Consider the following 13,404-nt stretch of genomic DNA (forward strand, 5'->3'; position numbering starts at 1 on the left):
ATGGAGCGGCGGAGCGGGGAGGACGGAGGGATGGAGCCGGCTCCTGAAGGCGTTTTTGATACGGCAGGGAGGACCCTGGCCGGAGAAGACCTTGGAAGACCTGAAAGAGGACTTGCGAAGGAAGGAGGAAGAAGTTATGCGGCAGCTGCGGCTTCGGCTAGAAGTACGGCGGGAAGACCATTAGAGGGCGCTGGCAGTCGAGAAGGTCAGTTAAGGCACACAATTAGGTTTGTGCAGAAAGAAGAAGCTGGAGAAAAGGTTTTGAGAGACAGAGGAATTTTTGGAGATGATATAATTCGTGGAGTTTTTGGTTTGAGTCCCACTGATGTTTATTGTTTTCAAGATTTTTTGGGAAAAAAGACCTATGACCTGTTTTTGACGGGCAGAGTGGTTTGCCAAAACGTCTGGGAGATAGCCAAAGCTAAAAGGGAGGAGAAGCCATTATGTGATTACATTGTTGAACCTTTGTTTATAAGGGAAAACAGGCCTCTGGTTGTTCAGATGTTTAACCCGTATGTGCCTGAAGAGGACATTGAGGTTTTTCTGAAACGATTTGTGGACTTAACAGCTAAGGGAACCAAAATAATGGATAGAAATGGGTATTGGACGGGGAAGATCAGGTATTTTGTCCGTTTGAGGACTGTCAGCACCCAAGAAGATGGTTTTCTGCATCCCCCTGCAATGTTTTTTATTGGGGATAATCGTGGATACCTCAGTTACCCGGGACAGCCACTGACATGCAGGAGATGCGGAGGTGAGGGACATTTCGCAGCCAATTGTAGGGAGCTGGTTTGCAAACGCTGCGGGAAAACCGGACACCTGGGAGCAGACTGCAAGACGGCGAAGACATGCAACCTGTGTGGGGAGAAAGGCCATTTGTATAAGGACTGCCCTCTGAGCCATATTTCGGTAAGCAGGGAGGCAGCAGGGGGCGTGTCTGGGGTTGCTGGGCCTTCTTTGTCCCTCTGTGTTTCAGGTACAGAGGAGGGAGAGGAGGCGACTGGAGCGCCAGAAGAAACGGAGGAGGATACAGTTAGAGAAGGAGAAGACGGAGGGAGGCAGAAAGCGGTGGAAGACCAGGAGCTAGAGAGCAGAAGTCCCACCCCGGATCCAGAGGTAGACGCGGAAGACAGATCGGCAACAGTAGAGGACATTGCTGCCCGGACGGCCAAAAACCTTGAGGCCATGCAGGACATAATGAGCAACATTGAGCAAACCATAGGGGTCAGAGAAGAGATGGAACGAACTGGTGGGTCTGCCAAGAGGAAATTAGAAATGGGAGGGAGTAGTGAGGAGGTCTCAACCCCTGAGGTGGTTGCTGACACGGCTCCTCAGACAAGTATGGAACCTGAAAAACAGGCAGAACGTTTTTTGGGCCACAGTAAACGACCCTGTGGTTTAGTTGGACTTGTAGTTGCTGCGACAGAAGACTTTCTGTCTGAGCAGAAAATAAATGAGGAGGGACAGATTGATTTTACACCTGTCTCTAATTTGGCTAAATTAGTACAAGAGGGCGTGGTCTTTAAAGTAGAGGGCAGAAACATAATTAGGATTACAAGTAGGGAACAGAAGTCCGCTATGGCTGCACAGCAGGTTCTGGTGGACCTAATTAAGGATAGGGAGGCTCAAAAGGCTGGGGATTTAGGTAGGAAAGACCGCCAGCGGAGATATGAGGAGCTACGTCGGAAGGTGTGGCAGACAGGAAGCCTCTGGAGGCTTGATATCGAGACCACCAGTGCTTTCCTTAAGCAAACTACCTGGTACAGGGAGGGGGTGAGATACCCCAAAGGGTTTGAAAAAATTAATTACATCCTTAGACAGTTCAGTAGTGTTAAGCCCACTTTTGATCATAGTGGAAGGGAAGTGCTGGGGATGAGCCTCGAGGGGAAGAAGAAGGAGGAGGTGCTTAGATGTGGATCAGAATTAGAGGCCTATATCAAAGAGGGTGAGGGGAGAGCCCAAAAAGCCTGGACTTAACCTTTTTTAGCCAATGAGCAGCATCTTGACAATCAATGTGCGAGGGCTGCGTGATAGGGCTAAGAGAGCGGCTGTTTTTGAGTACATCAGAGATTTGAAACCGACTGTTTTTTACAGGAGGTACATATCAAGGACAAAAAAGATAAGGAGACGCTGACCGCCTTGTGGGACCGTGGCCCCTCAAGGTGGAGCATTGGGAAGGTAAACTCTACCGGGGTAGGGATCCTGTTTGGGAACCCTCAAACGGAATGCGGAGAGGTGAGGGTGAGTGAGCCGGGAAGGTTGTTGTGTGTGGATGCGAGGGTTAACGGGGTAGACGGTAGGTTTGTGTGTGTGTATGCACCAGCTGCAATTAGGGAAAGAAGAGATTTCTTGACCAGTTTGGGCCCTTTGTGCGTGACAAACAAATTTGTAGTGATTGGTGGAGATTTCAATATTGATATTGATAATGAAAAGGATGGGGATGCCAGAAAGGTAAGGAATATTTTGAGAATATATAATTTGAAGGATAGCCAAAAAATGAGTAACCCACCCCAAGTGAGATGTACCTGGAGCAACACGAGGGGTGTGTGCAGAAGACTAGATTATGTTTTTGTCTCGAGTACAATTAAGGTGGAAACCGTTAAAGTAACCCCAGTGTGGTTCTCTGACCATTGTGCTGTGAATACTAAGATAGTGGATTTTGGAATTAAATTTGGAAGAGGGGTTTGGAGACTAAATTGTTCGGTCCTGGAAGAAAGGAAGTATATAAAGAAGATGGAAAGGTTTTTAACAAGATTTCTGAACAAAAGACCGAAGGACAGATCTCTGGTAGAGATTTGGGAAGAAGCCAAGAGTCTGATAGGGAAGATCTCCAGGAAATACTGTAGGGAGAGGAGGAGAAGGAAGAATTAGAGAATCTTGAGAGGGAGTTGGAGAAAGCCTATAACAGTGGAAATAGTACAGCGCCCTCTAGTGAGGAAAAAGTCACAACTCTAGTCAAACAGATAAAGGAATATTATGAGAAGAGGGCAAGAGATTTTTTGTTTCGAGCGAGGGTGGAGTTTCTGGAAAAGTATGAGACGTGCTCTACTTTTTTCTTTAATAAAATTAGAAAGAGGCAGGAAAAGAGAGTCCTACAAGCTGTCTCTGACTATGGTGGTGGACAGATTAAAGACCAAGAGGGAATGCTTCGAGAAGTATCTAGTTTTTACGGGAACCTTTTCTCGGAAAAGGTAAGTGAGAGGGAAGCAGCGGGAATGATACTTCGGAACCTGCAGACAACTCTGTCAGAAGAACAGAAAGCTGAGCTGGAAAAACCATTTGAATTGCTTGAGTTGGAAGCGGCGATGAAGTCTCTGAAAAGGGGGAAGGTGCCGGGGGTCGATGGAATTCCAGTAGAGTTCTACGGCACTTTCTGGAGAATTTTAGGCCCTTTTTTTTCGGAACTAATAAAAGAGATTTTTAGTAAGGAATGTATGGGTAAGTCTATGAGGGAAGGCATTTTAACCTTGATTTTTAAGAAAGGAGACCGTACATCCTTGAAAAATTGGAGACCCCTAACGCTTTAATGCGCAGATTATAAGATAATGGCAAAAGTGCTTGTCTATCGTGTATCTCAGGTGATGCCGAGTATAATAGGCAAGGACCAGACTAGTGGAGTGAAAGGGAGGTCGGGAAGGTGGACCCTGCAGTTATTAAGGGATGCTGTGTCATGGGCTGAACAGAGCAAGGTTCCTCTATTATTAGCTAATTTAGATCTGGAGAAGGCTTTTGACAGGGTCTCGCACAAGTTCTTATGGCTGGTGTTGGAGAATTTAGGCTTTGGACCAATTGTGATCAGCTGGATCAGAACCCTATACAACGACGTGGGTAGCAGAGCGGTAGTGAATGGTTGGATAGGAGATTTTATCAATCAGAAAGCCGGAGTGAGGCTAGGTTGCCCTCTCTCGCCTTTGTTAATCGCGATCTACATGGAGCCTTTCGCGTGTGCAATCAGAAGAGAGGACAAAATAGATGGTTTGATCTTGCCTGGGAGCAGAGGCGAAAGAGTCAAATTAACTATGTATGCAGACGATGTAACTTTATTAGCAGGCACAACATCTAGTCTAACCTTCACTTTGGATGTTTTTAAAGTCTTTGCGAGAGCATCGGGCGCCTGTTTAAATGCAGAGAAAAGCACGGTGAAAGCTTTTGGCTCTAGTGAGATATCACAACAGTGGGCCAGTGGCTTCAGATTATGTACAGGACCTATCAAAGTCTTGGGTCTTGACTTCTTGCGGAGGGGATCGGGGCAATGTAACTGGGCCTCTAGAATCAAGGAAGTTAGAAAGAAGCTGGGCTTATGGAGCAAGTTAAAGCTGACCCTAGTTGGGAAAGTTTTAATCCTGAAAGTAGACATTTTACCACTTTTAGTATATTTGGTGTACGTGTATCCACTGCCGGCAAGGTATAGGCGTCTTTTAGTTGGTGAGGTGTTTCGTTTTATATGGGAAGGAAATATGAATACGTTAAAAGAGTAGATATGGTTCGACAAATAGAACAGGGTGGTAGAGAAGTCCCAGACTTTCCTCTGAAATTGGATTGTATCTATGTGTCTAACCTGTGTTTTGCTTTGAACTCACCTATGAACCATGCTTATCAATATTTTGTGAGATTTTGGCTGGCACAGCATATGAGAATGTTAGTGACATGGTCAAACGCAGTGCCACATGGGGGAGACCTCCCCTGGTATTATAAACATGCAATAGGGTGGATGAAGAAATACTGGGATAAGGGGGACACCTCAATATTACTGAAACACAGATGCATATACCAGCAAATAATAGAGACAACTAAGGTTCCGGCAGAGCGGAGGGGAAAAGAAGCCGTGTGGTCCCGAATCCAGCCACGAGGTTTGGACCATAAGTTTATTGATCTCAATTGGAGAATCGTGTGGGGAAGACTGCCAGTTAGAGAAGTGCTTTATAAGCACAAATTGACAAGGTCTGCAACATGTCCAAGAGAGGGATGTAAAAGTCCTGAGACAATTAAACATGCTTTAATGGAATGTGGTTTTGCAAAAAAAGTATGGAAGAAATGTAATCGCTTTTTCAGGCTATTGGACGAATCTTTTAGAGTTTCAATGGCAGTAGTGCTGTATGGCATAAAGGGGGGTGGCAAAGTGGGCAGCGTCAACTTTTTACTATGGTTAATAATAAGTATGATTAAGGCAGAGATGTGGACTGCTCGGGACATTTTAATTAAAAAGGGGAAAGTAATAACGGTGCACAGTGTTTACCAGAGAGTGCTACATGAAATAAAATACCATATAAAAAGAGATACACAGAGGTGGGGATATCATGCTGCCCGAGAGAGATGGAAGGGTTTAGTCCTGTTGTAAGAATTATGAGTTTAATTTTGTGTTGAATCTTTTTTGTTCCAAATGATGTATGATGGTTATGTTTAATGTCTGGGACTCTGTTTATGGATTTTTGACTTAAGTTTTATACTTTTGTAATAAAAAAAAAATCTGTTCTTATCAGTTTAATATCTGATACGTCCCCCATCAGGGGACCACATATTAAACGGATTTTTGGAACAGGGAGCTGGATCAGGAGCTTGCTCCGTCCTCTCCACGCATCGGCCCGGTATTGCAGCGCCTCCGGGAACGGTGCACTACCTTCTCTCAGCGGTGAAAAGACAGACGTAGCAAGCAAGCAAGCAAGCAAGCAAGCAAGCAAGCAAGCGAGGTGGACTGGAGCTCCTTCCTCTCCGGTCTCGTCTCTCGTCCATCTGTGTCTCTCTCTCCCCCCCTCCCCGTCTCCATCTACGTTCCCGTCCTCCCTCCGTGCACTTTCCCGCGCCTCGACTCTCTCGGCAAGCAGGCTGGCCCCCTTTTCGGCTCCCGTGCGTTTTCCCTCCAAAAAACTTAGTTTTTTTCCTCCTTTTTCCAGGGAGGCAGGCGTGGCTTGTGTGTATGTGTGTGTGTGTCCCCTTGCAGGCGGGCCCCTTTCGACAGCCGGGCGTTTTCCCTCCAAAAAACTTAGTATATACACCTTTTCTTTCTTTTTTTCAGCAGGCAGGCAGGCGTGTGTGTGTTTGTGTGTGTCCGTCCCTCCCGAGAGAGTGCTGCCCCTTGCCTCTGCCCGCAGGTGCCGACGGTCCGCTTTTGCTTGCAGCTCGCTCGGCACGGCTGCTGCTGGAGGGAGGGGCCTAAGCTAAGGAGGCCGGCCGGCTGGCGCCCCCCGCGGCTGCGGTCGTTGTCGGGCCGTTGACAGGAGATCAAAGAGCAGGGCCCCCGCCCGGGACTGGCGGGCAGGCAGGCGAGCAAGCAGGCAGGCAAGAGAGGGGGAGAGCGGAGTCCGGGCGGCCGGCAGCCGCGTGCGGACCGGGCTCCAGAGGCGTCGGCCTGCGCCGCTGCGCGCCAGCCGGACGCCCGCGCGCCCGCCCAAGGCCGGCGTCGGGCATCGCTTCTCGGCCTTTTGGCTCAGATCTGAAAAGTACATGGCTTGACCGCGGCTTGAAGACTGGGCTGGGGGACGAGAAAGACGAGGGAGCAGAAGGAGCGGAGAGCGGCGGAGGTAGATGACGTAGCGGCGAGTAGTTCGAAAGCCCCCCCTAAGAGGCAGAGGGTAGAAAGTGACGAACGCGCAATGATGGAAGGGAATAAACCCAAAAAGAAAGAAAGGGCTCCACTGGCGGAGGAAGGGGGTGGCAGCGAAGTGGAGGAGACAGGCTCTTCGGAAGATCTTGGGTCTGTCTTGGAAGACCAGGTAGGTTCAGAAGGGATGGAAGGAACACTGCCACCAGGGCAGCAGGTGGAACCGTCGCAAACATATGGCATCTGCTCAGTACTGGTAAGTGGTGGAACCGACGCGAGCCCTAGTGCTTCCTCCGTTCCGCCTACCCCAGGAAGGACAGATGAGGTGGAAATGGGGCAAGAAGACGCAGGCCGGGCCACGATGCACGGGCTGGAGGAGGAGGGTATATTTCCACCTTACTTCTGGAATTTAGACCCTGTGTCACCTGTGACTGGAGAGGATATGGTCAGTGAGAACTTTGAAGGTCCATCGTGACCCTCACATTTGCTACAATGAATGTCAGGGGCTTAAAGAGTAGAGAAAAGCGACACGCGGTTTTTGAGGATTTAGCCAAAAGAAGTTTTGATTTCTGTGTCCTCCAGGAGGTGCATTTGGCGGGAAGTAAGGACGCCGAGGTATTTCAGCAGGAATGGAAGACGGGTCGGTCTTGGTGGAGCGCAGGTGGAGTCCACTCCTCTGGGATAGGCATTCTCTGCGGTTCCCCCTTGTTCGTGCCGCACAAAGTTAGATCCATAGTTCCAGGCAGACTTTTAATAGTTGACGGTCGATGGGGAGATATACCATTGAGAATAGTGGGTGTGTATGTGCCGGCTGACAGGAGAATGCAGGGGGAATTTTTTAAGGACTTGGAGCCAGTGCCCTACACAAATAGAAGTTTGGTGTCGGTAGGTGATTTCAATATTGATATGGAGGGAGAACAGGGTGGTGGGATGAGTGCACTGGTGAAAATTATTAAAGACTTTAAATTAAAAGATGGGCTTTCTGGTTCTAAGCATCACAATAGGGAAAATAGTCAAGGAGTCACGAGACGACTGGATTATATTTTTCATACTTTGGAGTTGGAGATCCTGAGCAGAACGGTGGCGCCGACGTGGTTTTCAGACCACTTTTGGGTATCTGTGTCCTTCAAAGTTAAAAAAAGAGGCTTCAGACATGGATATTGGAAGCTAAACAGGTCTGTACTGGAGGACAGAGAATACCAGGTAAGAATTGGCCGCCTGTTGGAACACCTTTCTCAGATGTGTGGGAAGTTCCGGACGGCTGTAGAATGGTGGGAGTACAGCAAACAAGTAATATCTAAAGTGTCAATTGGCTATTGTGTTTCTAGACGGCAAGCTGAGCGGGAAGACCTGACTAGATTACAAAAGTGTCTGGAGCTCATGTATGAGGAGGCTAACTGCAGAGGAGATTTTGATCTGCGAAAGGCTAACAGGATAAGGGCATGTTTGCGCACTCAATGGCTGCAACATGCCAAGGATTTTCTATTCAGATTAAGGGGTATCCAAATGGAGAAGGACGAGCAGTGCTCCTCCCAGTTTTTCAGCCTGGTCAGGACACAACAGGAGAAAGTCTGCATCAAAAGGTTAGTGAAGAAGGATGGGAAGGTGGTGGAGGACATAACTGATATGCTTGGTTGTGCTACTGAGTATTATGAAGATCTTTTTGCAGAAAAGGCAGTGGACAAGGAAGTGCGGAGCAGGCTGATGGCTCAGGTACGTTTCCGAAGTGGCGAAAATAATGGCTTGGACAATCCGATTATGGCCAAGGAAATTAAGAATGCCATGTTAGGCCTAAAGAAGGGGACAGTCCCTGGGGTGGACGGCCTACCCGTTGAATTTTATAGTGTTTTTTGGAAACATTTGGAACCTATTTTGTGTACAGTTTTTACAGAGATCCTCGAACTTGGCGAGATGAGTCCCTCGATGAAGACGGGTTTACTAACGCTGATCTACAAGAAGAAGGGTGATAAGGTCGACCTGGACAATTGGAGACCTCTGCAGCTGTTGTGTACAGACTATAAGATCCTCACCAGGGTTTTGAGCATGAGGCTCAGGAACATCATGGCTCTTTCGGTGAAGGAAGAGCAGACATGTGCAGTGGCTGGCAGGAGGCTGGCCTGGAATCTACAACTTATAAGGGACATCACAGAATGGGTAAGGGACAGGAGGCTGCCGTTGATGATGGTGAACCTGGACCAGAACAAGGCATTTGACAGGGTCCACCACACTGCCTTGTGGGAGATCCTAGCCAGAATGGGTGTCAGCGTGCGTTTCATAGAATGGATCCGGACCCTATACAAGAACGTGGAAACACGAGTCAACATCAACGGATGGGTAGGTAGAGCCATCCCGGTGGCGTGCGGCGTACGGCAAGGGTGCCCTTTGTCTCCCTTGCTGTATGTTCTCTATGTAGAGCCTTTTCTGGACCAGATCCGGGAAGATCCTTGAGTGGAGGGCGTTGTGGAAGCAAGGGAAGACAGGTCAAGGTAATTGCCTATGCTGATGATGTCACTCTGTTTCTGAGCTCAGAGGTCAGCTTGCAGCATGTGCTCAATATAGTTCAAGAGTATGAAGACGGACTGGGGACTAAACTGAATAGGAACAAGAGCTCCATAAAATACTGGGGCACTTGGCAGAACAAGGGAGATGCATTTGGGGGTCTGACGGTGGTGAGGGACCCGATTAAGATCCTGGGTATCCTGTTTCACTCAGAAGACGCTGTACGTCTCAACTGGGAGGGAAGGATGAGAAAGGTGACGCAAAAGTTGGGTTTGTGGCAGCACAGATCATTGTCCTTTCTCGGGAAGGTGGTGGTTTTAAAAATTGAAGTCCTGCCGCTGTTGCTCCATTTAGCTGTGGTCTATCCCATGCCGGCAAGAATGAGGAAGGAGTTGGTGCGGACTGTCTTTGCTTTCGTATGGGGGCAGAAGTATGAGTATGTAAAACGCACTGACATGTACAGGCCGATAGAAGGAGGGGGAAGAGGGGTTTTGGATCTACCCCTGAAGTTGGACTGTGTCGCTGTTGCCAGTCTCTGTGTGGCATTACAAGGAGACCCGATGCATGTTTGCTTTTTATTTGTGCGTCTGTGGTTTTCACATACCATGAGACACTTGGTGCAATGGACAAATTCTACGCCCAAGGCTGAGAAGTTGCCGTGGCACTACAGACGCGCTGCGCACTGGCTGAAAGTGCACTCGGCGGTGAAGGCGGGACTCACCTCATTGGATCACAGACTGATGTACCGACTTCTGAGAAAAGACAGCAGTGCCGCAGTAGTGGGAGTGCCTCGCGAGGTCTGGGTGCGCACACAGCCGAAGCATCTGGATAATAGGTTACGTGACCTGAACTGGCTGTGCGTGTGGAATAGACTGGCTGTAAGAGAGATTTTGTACAAACACGGCTTGACTAAGCAGAAGAGCTGTCCCCGTGAACAGTGTCACAAGGAGGAGACAGTGAAACACGTGTTTTGGGAGTGTGACTTTGTGCAACGGGTGTGGGGGGAGTCTGCACGGTGGATGCCTTCGTTTTTCACTTCGGAACGTTTAACTTATGCAATGGTGTTAAGGGGTGTGGTGGGTGTCAGGTAATGGAATGAGAGGTTTCTGGTGTGGCTGTTGGTTAGCTTAGTCAAAGCGTATGTATGGCAGGACAGGAATGAGTTGATGAAGCACGGTGTGCATGGAACGGTGGGTGCTGTGGTGTGGAGGGTGAGGAATGACATAGGGAACAGAGTGAAATGGGATGTGCGAAAGTGGGGATTTGCTGCGGCGAAAGAGCGGTGGAAGGGTCTGTATGTGTTAGGGAACTGAGTTAGGTGTAGGGCTGTGAGAGTGTGGTGTGATTGAGTTCTGTTTATTGATTAGTTTATATAAAATAAAAAAAAATCTGTTCTTATCAGTTTAATATCTGATACGTCCCCCATCGGGGGACCACATATTAAACGGATTTTTGGAACAGGGAGCTGGATCAGGAGCTTGCTCCGTCCTCTCCACGCATCGGCCCGGTATTGCAGCGCCTCCGGGAACGGTGCACTACCTTCTCTCAGCGGTGAAAAGACAGACGTAGCTAGCAAGCAAGCAAGCAAGCGAGGTGGACTGTAGCTCCTTCTTCTCCGGTCTCGTCTCTCGTCCATCTGTGTGTCTCTGTGTCTCTCTCTCCCCCTCCCCGTCTCCGTGCTCTCTCCGTGCGCTTTCCCGCGTCTCGACTCTCTCGGCAAGCAGGCTGGCCCCCTTTTCGGCTCCCGTGCGTTTTCCCTCCAAAAAACTTAGTTAGGTGAGGGGGCATCTGGTCGCCGACGAAAGGCTGCAAGTTCCCAGACAAGTCTGGGAAAGGACGCAGCCTAAAGAACTGGACAATCAACTGAAGGACCTCAACTGGATGGCCGTACACAAGAGACTGGCCACCAGAGAGGTCCTCTACAGACACTTGCTTACCAGGAACCCGCTTTGCCCCCGGGACACGTGTTTCGTCGAGGAGACTCAGGAGCACGTGTTCTGGAGCTGCCCCTTCGCCAAGGCGGTGTGGGGCAGAATGGACAACACCATGCAACTCCTGGAAACGAGTGCGGTGCTCAGTTACCAGTACATTCTGCTGGGGCTGGCACCTACCGGATTGAACAAGGGGACGCAGTTCCTGATGTGGCTGCTGCTGTCCCTTACTAAAAAAGGCCTGTGGGACGCAAGGAACAATCTCATCTGCCACAACATCAAGTGGGGAGCAAGGGAGCTGGAGGAGAGGATCCTGGCGGACCTCAGGTGGAGGATGAAGCACGACGTTGCCAAATGGGGTTTCCCCACGGCAAAGGAGCGCTGGAAAGGACTATGGACCCTGTACAGGGATTAATGGTTAACAGCAAGTGGTAGGGTTTGGAGGGACTCTCATAATAGCGCAAATCCACCCACACTTGCAAAGGATTGATAACGGACAATCACTGCCTTTCTGCCGTTGTTTTTATTACGTGTAGTGTTAATGTATGAGATGTTTCCTTTTGAGATGTTTTTTTTCGGAATAAAGTATATTTTATAAGAAAAAAAAAATCTGTTCTTATCAGTTTAATATCTGATATGTCCCCCATCGGGGGACCACATATTAAACGGATTTTTGGAACAGGAAACTGGATCAGGAGCTTGCTCCGTCCTCTCCACGCATCGCCCCGGTATTGCAGCGCCTCCGGGAACGGTGCACTACCTTCTCTCAGCGGTGAAAAGACAGACGTAGCTAGCAAGCAAGCAAGCAAGCAAGCAAAAAAGCGAGGTGGACTGGAGCTCCTTCTTCTCCGGTCTCGTCTCTCGTCCATCTGTGTGTCTCTGTGCCTCTCTCTCCCTCTCCCCGTCTCCGTCCCCGTGCTCCCTCTGTGCGCTTTCCCGCGTCTCGACTCTCTCGGCAAGCAGGCTGGCCCCCTTTTCGGCTCCCGTGCGTTTTCCCTCCAAAAAACTTAGTTTTTTCCTCCTTTTCCCTGGGAGGCAGGCGTGGCTTGTGTGTGTGTGTGTGTGTGTGTGTGTGTGTGTGTGTGTGTGTGTGTGTGTGTGTGTCCGTCCTTGCAGGCAGGCCCCTTTCGACAGCCGGGTGTTTTCCCTCCAAAAAACTTAGCCGGCTGGCGCCACCCGCGGCTGCGGTCGTTGTCGGGCCGTTGACAGAAGATCAAAGAGCAGGGCCCCCGCCCGGGACTGGCAGGAAGGCAGGCAGGCAGGCAAGAGAGAGGGGGAGCAGAGTCCGGCGGCAGGCCTCTGGCTGCAGGGAGGCCGGCAGCTGCGCTGTGCAGGGCCGGATCCTGGTCGCAGACATCGACTGGAGGGGGCAGAAGTTGAGAGCAATTAACGTCTATGCTCCGACGGAACCCTCTATCCGGAAGGAAGTGTTTGCTGACCTGGCCAGCTGCTGCACCACCAACAGACAGGTGGTACTCGGCGGGGACTTCAACGTCGACCGGGAGAAGGGGAGCGACGCTAGCTCGGCAGAGCTGGAGTCGCTACTCAAGCAGTTCTCCCTGGTAGACGGCTTCAGACGGTGCCAACCCTAACGACGCCGGAACGACGTGGAAAAACTCCCGGGGAGTGTGCAGCCGCCTGGACTACATCTTTCAGCACACGACCTGCTCCCTGGAGTCGGCAACGGTGTCCCCGGCGTGGTATTCCGACCACGAGCGCTTGACGGTGGTGGCTAACACCAACCTGCCGGCATTCGGTCGTGGGTACTGGAAGCTGAACTGGGAGATACTGGAGGAAGAAGACTTCAGGGCACTGTTCTGTAAAGACTACGCGAGCTGGGTCGATCTGAGAGACGGCTACAGCTCCGTGGTGGAATGGTGGGAGTCGGTGAAGGACAGGACCCGAACCCTGGCGCAGACGTACTGCAGACGGAAGGCGGCCAGGGAGAGGAAGGAAGCTGCACGACTCCAGAGACAACTAGAAGAGGAGTACAGCTCGGCTAATGAGGGAGGAGCCTTCAATTCAGCCCGGGCACGGGACCTGAAGGAGAGGCTCCGCAAACTGCACACCGAGAAAGCCAAGGCTTTCCTGGTAAAGGCACAAAGGGAGCATTATGAAAATAATGAAACCTGTTCCTCTTATTTCTTCAATCAGGTCAGAGGAGCCCAGAAAAAGAGGGTGATCCACAGCCTGAGACGGGGAGATGGAGAGGAAGTGCTGGACGAGAGCGACAAGGTAGAAGCGGCCACCGCTTTCTACACGGAGCTCTTTTCAGAAAAGCAGACGGAGGTGGAGGCAGGCGATGCTTTTCTGGAGGGGCTGAAGGCACGAGTACCGGAGGAGGTGAGGGAGGACTTGGAGGGTCCGATCACGGCCGAGGAGCTGAAGGCGGCGCTCTTGTCCATGGAGAATGGCAAGGTGCCGGGGCCGGACGGA

The 13,404-nt window shown here is 50.3% G+C and overlaps 2 non-coding genes and 1 pseudogene across 2 annotated transcripts; all 3 read left to right on the forward strand.

Moving 5' to 3' along the window:
* The first annotated feature begins 5,434 nt into the window (after positions 1-5,434).
* On the forward strand, positions 5,435-5,619 carry LOC148810278 (U2 spliceosomal RNA). Its single transcript, XR_016086800.1, has one exon. It is a non-coding gene; the product is annotated as a U2 spliceosomal RNA (small nuclear RNA).
* Positions 5,620-10,387: 4,768 nt separating this feature from the next.
* Positions 10,388-10,578, forward strand: LOC148810279 (U2 spliceosomal RNA). The gene has a single exon (XR_016086799.1). It is a non-coding gene; the product is annotated as a U2 spliceosomal RNA (small nuclear RNA).
* Positions 10,579-11,555: 977 nt separating this feature from the next.
* On the forward strand, positions 11,556-11,730 carry LOC148810280 (U2 spliceosomal RNA; annotated as a pseudogene).
* The last annotated feature ends 1,674 nt before the right edge of the window (positions 11,731-13,404 follow it).

This window comes from Atractosteus spatula, unplaced genomic scaffold (genome assembly GCF_055471065.1).
Source record: "Atractosteus spatula isolate fAtrSpa1 unplaced genomic scaffold, fAtrSpa1.hap1 Scaffold_1, whole genome shotgun sequence".
Lineage (NCBI taxonomy): Eukaryota > Metazoa > Chordata > Actinopteri > Semionotiformes > Lepisosteidae > Atractosteus > Atractosteus spatula.